Source organism: Olea europaea, chromosome 22 (assembly GCF_002742605.1).
Source record: "Olea europaea var. sylvestris chromosome 22, O_europaea_v1, whole genome shotgun sequence".
Classification (NCBI taxonomy): domain Eukaryota; kingdom Viridiplantae; phylum Streptophyta; class Magnoliopsida; order Lamiales; family Oleaceae; genus Olea; species Olea europaea.
This window is the reverse complement of record NC_036258.1, coordinates 7,071,025-7,080,101: the sequence shown is the minus strand read 5'-3', so window position 1 is coordinate 7,080,101 and position 9,077 is coordinate 7,071,025. Positions and strand designations below refer to the sequence as shown.

Sequence of the window (9,077 nt, the reverse complement as noted above, 5' to 3'; positions counted from 1 at the left end):
CTTTATAAATGTAAATTAAAACACAAATTGTCGCTCACTTCCGAGATCAAGAAACTGGGACTGTAGAAATAATAGGCATGTCCGAGATTAAATCCAAATGGCACGATAAAGCATTGGGCAAACGATCAGTTGTGCAAAGTTCACATGATGGACTCCATTCAACACTGCCATTTTTTTTATTTTTATTTTTTTGATATCTAGGTATCCCAACTTACCCTTGCCCTTAGAACCTTGGAGGGGGTAAATCACGGGTTATGCCTCAACTAAATCACAGGTTCCCCCCATTGTCTGTACACTTCTACGCACAAGAGAACTTCTTTCACAATAATTGCTCCATACCAAATTTTTTGCTGCAGGTTCCCACCAGGAATCGAACTCTCAACTCTGCCGCTGGAAGCAAGACAATGTTGATTGATCCACCAGTTGACCTTCCACCAGTTTTGATCCACCATTCAAAACTGACCTTGATTCAGCATGCAAGGGTGAAAGGGGATATTGGCATATATGAAGTTCCATCTCACATATTTAGTTTATCTCATGTCATAAGGATGCTCCAGTGATGACAGATGGTAACGTGTCCTTTATCTTTTCAAGCATCTTCAAGATTTCCAAGAAAGAAGGTCTCTGGTTCATATCTTCTGCCCAGCACCTATCAGTTAGCCCAAAAACATGTCCAATTCAATAGGATATCAGGAAATCAAATATTCAAGCGTCTGCTTTGAACACAGTAATGCATCAATGCAGTTCGTGCATAACACTCGTAATTCACTGGCAGACATTAATGAATAAAACTAAGTAAAACTGGATGTTGAACCAATGTGTTAAAAATGTACATGAATTAAGATATTTTAAGGCCCAATTAACAGCGAAACATAGGCCATAGTTACACATGCACACACTTTAAGATATTGTAGTCTACTTACTCTCTCAAATCCGGTATAAAACGTTTGGCCCTATACACTGGTCTGTGCCCCTCTGCCACATATCTAGCGGCTTCATATGGTTTGTAATGTGACAGTGGCAGTTCACCTTCAAGCATCTGCATTAGTTCACAGGTCACTTCGGATTATATTTCAATCAATTATGGTTCCGCTCTATTCTGATTCAGGACAAAGAACAAAATTACCTCGTATAAGATCATGAGAAAACATCAACCTTCTTGTCATATTTTTGGTGTTTGAAGACTTCAGGAGCCATATACCAGTCTTTTATAGTAGCAGAAATACAGAATTTGCCACATTTTCAAAATCCCGGTTTTATATAAACAATTCATAAAATAGTTACTTACAGCTTCCAGTTTCACCAGTCATTTTGCACACATCGAGGGAATTTTGCACCCTAATAAGCTTGCTTGATCTAAAGTCTCCAACTTTCAAACGTTTTGCACTAGAGTTGACAAGAAGAACATTCCTGAAAAAAATACCATATTCAGTTTGACAGCTATCAGGAAACAGAAAGATTTTCCCAAGAGTTCCCAATACAGAAATAGAACGACCTGCAAGCACTTTAAATGTGAGTTTTGGTTGAGAAATATGAGAAAGATATGCAATACTTATTAGACAACATATGAGCATGTCCTCCCAATTGTATCCTGAATATCAGCTAACCTTGGTTTTAGATCTCTGTGTATTATAACATTGGGCTCGCCATGAAGATAAGCCATTCCTCTGTCAAAACAAGATTTATAAAACTCAACAAGCATACCATATAAGCTAATTTATTTAAATGTTAGACAATCATCCCATATCCTTAAAGTAGGCTTATCACGATGCCAAAATACTCCAAGAACTAAGAAGTAAGAACTATCAGCAAAAGCATATGTCATACTACAGTTACTCAAATTACAAGGAAATTTGTTCTTAACCCAACCCAATCCAAGAAATATATATGCTCTCCCAAGATATGTAACATTATATGTTAGCCCGGGTGCTGTTTGGGATGACAAGCCAAATTATTTGCCCCCAAGCCAGATGCAAGCATGCCATTGCACCCAAAAATAAAAATAAAATAAAATAAAATAAAATAAAATAAAATAAAATAAATTTCTATCCTAGTCTAGCAAATATATTTGGGAATACTAGGTCTCTATAATAAATTGGCAACAGATTTCATCAGTAATTGTGCAAGTTCTTGAATGCTTCTGTAGGACAACAGACATGATAAAGGGTTTGGAAGGTTTAAGTAAACAAAAGATAGATTTGATGCCAATTTTACCTGGCAATATCCAATGCAAAACTGATTGCTGTCGATGGATTCAGTGCCCCCTTTTCCTTTAGGTATTGATGTAGATCCCCCTATAAAGGAATATAAAATGCAACACTTAGGACAGGACTCTCCATTGTCGGTGGTAAGAACATTCTGCTTCAACATGGGAAACAGATTCACTTACCCCCCTCAAATACTATGTAATTAGCATTAAAGGCTTCTTTTCAGTGGCCGCTCCAAGAAATTGGACTATATTTGGATGGCGAAGTTTAGCTAGCAAATTTACCTCATGTCTGAAGTCCTGACTGCATAGAGAGCAAGAGGCAAGTCATTTTGCTATATGTTAAGGAGAAATATGACGTGAAAGATATGGCTACAATTGGTTATTGGAATAGAAATTCCTAAAAGTTTACATTGTTTAATCTCAATTACTTGTTGAGCTAAGTGAAGATAAATTACGCAATTGAACAAGGACTAGTAACCAAATGAAGAGTCAATAGCCACTTTGTAAAAATTTACGCAATTGATCTGTGAGTTCTGCTTGTTAATGCATTCTACTCAAACCAAAACAACCTATTACTAATAATATAAAAAAAAAATGTAACATAATAAGCATTCCATAATAATCTTAACCCAGTTGTGAAACATACATCACCGATCTATCATCTGAGAGGATTGGAAGAATTTGTTTGACAGCTACAGGTGTTCCCTTCCAAGAAGCTTTTATTATCTCACCAAAAGACCCCTACCAATATCAGCCGTGATCAGGAGCTTTGCATAAAGATATAAATAACACATAACTCAACTTACCGAAGCCAAATAACCAAGAGCACACCATATAAACAAGAAAACCATACGAGTATTTGAAGCAAAAATGGAGGGTCATTCATTGACATTTCCAACCAACACAAAAAATTAAATAGACAGAAGGGACTACTGTGCTATCAAGGAGCCGTTGTGGTGAACATGCCCCCCACCCCCAAATGATTGACAAAAGAAAAACAAGAAGCCCTTGAGGAATTCATAACGGGGTATCGCTAATACAGAAAGAAGATGGTAATGTGCCATAAAAGAATGCAACCACAGAACACTAAAAAAAAATCCCAGGAAGGTAATTATTCAGTAAATGTAACTTCTTTAAATGTTCTACTTTAAGAATAGAGGCAGACCATTACATTATTGAAAAGAAAGAGATTATTCTAATTAAAATATAGATCAAAGAAATCAACATTTTGTGTCCTTTGAAAAAAAAAATAATAATAATAATATATATATAGTATCGGATTGCCCCTGGTTTGACAACCATTATTTGGGGGAAAAAAACAATATTTTGAATAGCGATTTTTATGAGAATATGTGGTTAAGAAGTAAGGAAAAATTTTAGATTTATCAGAATATTTTATTGTGTGAATATGTAGTTGAAAATGAGTACATAGAAAAAATTTTGAAATATTGATCGTCAAACAAGGGTACGTAGAAAAAGGAGTTCTGCATTGAATTGAACAGGGATTAATGAACAAAAAAGAGTTGATCAGTAACTTTTGGATACAGACCTTCCCTATAATTGTTGCGTTTGTGAAGTCCAGTTCACCAGGATCAATCTCCCAGTCACATTTATTTGGAAGAGGAGGTGGAACAGGCCTAGGTTCAAAATGGCTTCCATTCTAGCCCTGCAGCACACCCGTAGAAAAGCAAAAAAGTACTTATGCATGAAATTCTATAGATGCAGAGAATAGATGATGACCACAACTTTAAATTTAACTGACTTGTGCATGCCAATGATGCCATGAATTTCAAGACCGCATTCAAACAGGGCTGAGTAGCTCAGATTGGAAAGAAAGAAATTAAGCTTAAAATTGATTTTAGGCTTCCATCGTTTCTCTCGGCGTTACAGCTAGTAAATATAATGCAAATCAACCGTCTAAAATTATTTATATCACAAACTTAGAAGTATATGAATATTGAATAATTGGAACTTAAAAAAAATATAATAATTTTACCTAAAATAATATGTTTTTCATGTTTTCTAAACTTCATAAATCCGTCTTAAAATTTTTTATTTGATTATATATCTTATAGATTCATCTATAAGCGAGAAGCTTGACAAAGAACAAAGAATTATCACGCAGATTACCATTTTGTCTCTGTTTCGCACGGGTAGTCGCTAACAATTAAAAAGGGATCAAACGATTGTGTAAGGGACAAACCTCTTAAGACAAAGTCCCAAAATGGGGTGTTTTATTGGCAATGATTTTACAATTGGAACTTAAACAAAATACCTCCAAGGGGCGCAAGCACACGAGTACTGAAAAGAAATGTTTTAAGTCTAAACTAAGGAATTGAAATTACATATTCTCTGTTTGAGAGTGTTTGATTCGGGGTCCTTTGCTCTATATCTTTTCTCCCTTTTATATTCCCTTGATGCTCTCTTTGTGATCAACCGCTTAGAAACTGCTCAATTGCTTTATAACTGCCCACTTTCTTCATGGTGGCCAATCTTATCGTGGAACTGCCGTCTCTAAATGCTGTCACTACTCTTTGTCGTTCAACTGTCTTCAACTGAACTTCTTGAATCGTAGAACATGATAAGATTACCCAATAACTACTTTGATAACTGTACTTTTGGATAACCACAATACCTTATGTGATCCTGGGCGATTCGAAGGTTTGGGCGAGAACGGGGTTATAACTTTGGGCAACTGCGAGGCACTTCATTCACTCAGATCTTGGGCGTCTTGTAAGTTTGGGCGATGGTGTTACCGCATTCGTGTGCTTCCACTGCATTCATTAATAACCCTATTTGGGCCTTCATCCTGAATTGCCCAGTTGGGCTTCATTCTTTGGGCTATTCGAATTGGGCTACACTTTTAGCATGTCAACAATTACCTCCCAATATGGCAGAATTAATACCAATTATTAATTTTTGCCATATTCACTTTGTGTTTCCTAGCAACATTTGAATTTCCCAAGAATTTTAATCATTATTTTCTTCCATAGCCTGAAAAGGTGCGACGTTGCAAACCTTTATAACGCCCAAATACACGCCATTTTATCACACTACTAAATCACGCCTCATTGTTATGCGCTTCTCTCTCGCAATATTACTATTCAGCTTCTTGCTTCTCTGCTTCGTTTCTCAAGCAAACCTGAACAAAACTTTATTTCGTTTCTAATGGCTTCTTCACAATCCCAATCTGGCGACTCTTTCAGTTTTGAAGACTTCCAGAAGATCCTCACTCGGCCATATATAACTCCGAACTTCCTCGCACCAGCCAATGCCGAACTCAATGAATTCTATCTAGGTCCTTCATTCAACAATGCTGAGGTCGTCGAACAAGTGGCGGTGGGCCAGCTGTTCCCTTGTACTCAAGGCCCTTCGTTTCTAAACTCTTTGCCGCTGAGGCCGCTTCGCGAAAGAGGTATCCGCACTTGGCCTAAATCTGATGTCATTTTCCGTAGATGGCATGCTCTCTTTGTAGACCATGGTCCTACCAAGGCAATTTTTGATAGTGCTAGGATTTCTGATTTGTTAGAAATATCTCTTCAACCTCTTATTTTTGATTCAACGTTTTTCCCTATTGCATTAAGTTTTTGGTCCTCTGAGTATAATACTTTTATTTTCCCTCTTGCTCCCATGTCCATTACTTTAAGGAATATTGGAGCCTTAGTAAATTTGCCACCTTTGGGCGATACCATTTTTTCTGGTATTTTGATTTCAGGTGTCACCCCAAAATTTGACAGAAAACTCACCGAGTCCTATTCAAGCCTACAAAGCTGTTATAATCACTCGAGCACTGAGCCTTCCCATGCTGAGCGTATGGCCTTTATTCAGATTTGGCTTTGTAAATATGTTCTGTGTGTGCCAAGCATGAAGCCTTCCATGAGCTATTTACCTATAACGCACGAATTGGCGCGTGGCAGGCCCCTAAATTTGTGTTCTTTCTTTTTGACTGCCCTCTATAGAGGCATGGCTTCTCTCCAATTCCAATTGAAGAATGGTGCATCTCCCGCTGGTAGTGGGCCTCTTTGATTTACTCAAATATGGTTGAGAGCCTATTTTCCTTCACTTGGTGCTTTATCCTTTTCCCTTCTTTTCGCTAGCTGCTATGGGCTAGCTATTAGCCCACTGAGCCCTGTAAATATGTCCAGAAGGGATATTTTTTCATTCTTTTATACTTTGAATTCAATTCCTTCTTTCTTTCCTTTTCCTCCCTTTTTAACTCCAGATTATGTGCAACCTCCATCCACTCTGGACAGCGCGAACACCTCTCTGCTCGTTTGGGTTTAGTTTTTGACCGGGAGGGAGTTGTTCCATGATATTTTGACTGGAACCAAAGCTAAAGCTAGGGTTAAAATATATGCTCCCCAATTTTTTGCTCGTCAACTTGGTTTTGGCCAAACTTGGCCTGTTTCCCCTTGTTATTCTAGAAATTTGATAGATCGCTTCCATACCATTAATAAGGCAGAGGCAGAAGCTATAGATGCTCACAATATTCTTTTGACGAGTAACTTTTCATTAGCCCCCTTCAATCCTTGCCATGCCATCCATCCCCTTTTTGAACAACTCTGGCCGTCAGGGCAGCGCAAATTGTTTGCAACTGATGCCAATCATGCTTTCCATTCACAGGATCAGCCGGACATTTCTTCCACTTCTCCTGTTTTGGTCACCCCTATGTCCATTAGGAGTCCCTCCTCTTCCGCTCGTGCTAAACAGTCTGTTCGTCCATCTACTTCTCTTCCTGCTAAGCCTACTGCAGTTAAGAGTGCTCCAAGGCGCAAACGGCCAGCCTCAGCATCTCCCATTTTGGAGGATGATGATGATGACACTCCTCTCATTATCAGGAGAAAGGTAATTAAATTAGTTTACTCACAAGCATACCTTTCTATACTTGAAACTTTTTTATGTGCTGATGGTTTATTCGGATTTCTCTGAAAAGCTCAGCCTCTCTTTTGAAGGCTTTGGTGTTGGCAGCTCCTGCTCCATCATCCTCTGCTGAGGCTGCTTCATCCAAACCAGCTATTGAAGGGACTACACTTAAAGAGAAACCTTCAGTCCCGGAATTCTCATCACAACCAATGGATGAGTCATCTTCTTTCCAGGGCGTCAGCCCCCCAAACGTCGAACCAGAAGGTAATATATTTTTTTGATGTTTTACCTTTGCTTGTGCTATTGGTTTTTGATTTGTTGCTTTTTGAGTTCTGCAGATACTCCCATGGGTTTGCCTGTTGTGGCCAAGTCTTCTCGCTCAGACAAGGGAAAGTCCTCACAAGCGGTGGAACCACATGTGGTAGATTTGTCTGGGGATATGCCACCTCTCAAGATTGCTGATGAGGTAATCTCTGCTTCACTTTTACTTCCACTTTGTTCATTGTAGTGAAAACCTTCAATGTTGGCAACTTTCTTTACAGGATGCTGATAAGATTGTGCGTTTCATCCAGGACTTGTTCACTTTCTGGACGCAAGTCAAGACGTCTCGCCCTGGTTCAACCAGTTGTCCTTCTGCTTCTTCAAAGGAGGATATGAAGTTCCTCAAACAGTCGATATTTGAGTATGTGTCCTTTATGGATATGGACATCGGTTAGGCTAATGCTACCAAACATAAGGATAAACTTCAGCATTTGAGTGCGAAGTTGGAGCAAGCACTGACACTTTCGTCGCTCAATCTTTCTGCTGATTTTAAAGCGATGTTGAAAGTTGTCCATTCTGAGGTTCTCTCCTTACTGGCCAAAAATGTTAAATTGAAGGCCAAAAGTACTCAATATCTTCGTGTTGTATCTGAAAGAGAATCTTTGCTTCTGGAGATCAACAAAGTTGAGGACGAATTGAAAGAAATCTCTTCTGAAGTCATGATTGAAGACTCTTTGATGACCAGTTTGGCTGCACAGATGAAGGAGCTTCAAGCAAAGATGGACGACTGCAAGGCGAGAATGGCTACCAAAAAACGCAATGCCTCCCAAGGAATTGAGCGAACCAAGTCTTTGGTCGAGTAGTACAAGAAGCTAGAGGTTGATGATGATTTTGTGACTGAATTGAATGTCACTTCTTCTCAGCAGAGTGAGAATTGGGAGAGACTTAGGGAAAGAATTCGTTCAGTCTGGGGCGATTTGTAATTAAGACATCTAATGCCTTAACTTTTTTTTTTTTTTTTGTAATTTCATATTAATTTTCCCCTTGTAACCTCGTACTGAATTCTGAACATACCAGCAACCATTATCATTAATGAACGATTAACTTCTCTTCTTGTGTATTTATTGACGTTGTCTTTAATCGTCAACCCCCCAAATATTTAACTGCTTTACGCTAAGATTCACGCACATTTTTTCTTGGTATTTCTCTCTCTTTTCCCAAGATTTCAAGCCATTTGATTCTAGTTACTAAGCACGAATGTGGCTGTTCATATTCTGTCTCTTCACCTTCATGCCTCTATGAATGCACTTATATTTCACACTTGTCATTTTCACTTCCATTTTCTTCTTCAAAACCAATTTGCTGCATTGTTTGGCATTTTGACAATCGATCCAAAACCTTCGTCTTCCATGGAAATGGATCATTTGATCCACCCATTTTGCCATCTTTCTTGATGTCACCTTTGGTATGGAAAATATAGGAAATATTCTTTGGCCAGCGAAGTTCTTTCCATCGTCTCCATGTTCCTTGCAAGGAGTTCGATGATGGAAGACAATTTTTGAGGACGCCTGCAAGCCACCTTGCTTGTTGAGAGTGCTTCGCAGCCTCCTTGCCCGTCATTGCAGTGATGCATTTAGGAAGGTGATGTGAGGGTGCTTCTTCTTCCTTTCTGCTTGCTGAGAGTGCTTCTCGGCCTCTCTGCTTGCCTTTGCAGCAGTGCGATCAGGTTGGCAATTAAGGCCAG

At 38.7% G+C, this 9,077-nt stretch overlaps 1 pseudogene; it reads right to left on the bottom strand.

Moving 5' to 3' along the window:
* Positions 1-488: 488 nt before the first annotated feature.
* LOC111371105 lies at positions 489-4,989 on the bottom strand (annotated as a pseudogene).
* Between the last annotated feature and the right edge of the window lie 4,088 nt (positions 4,990-9,077).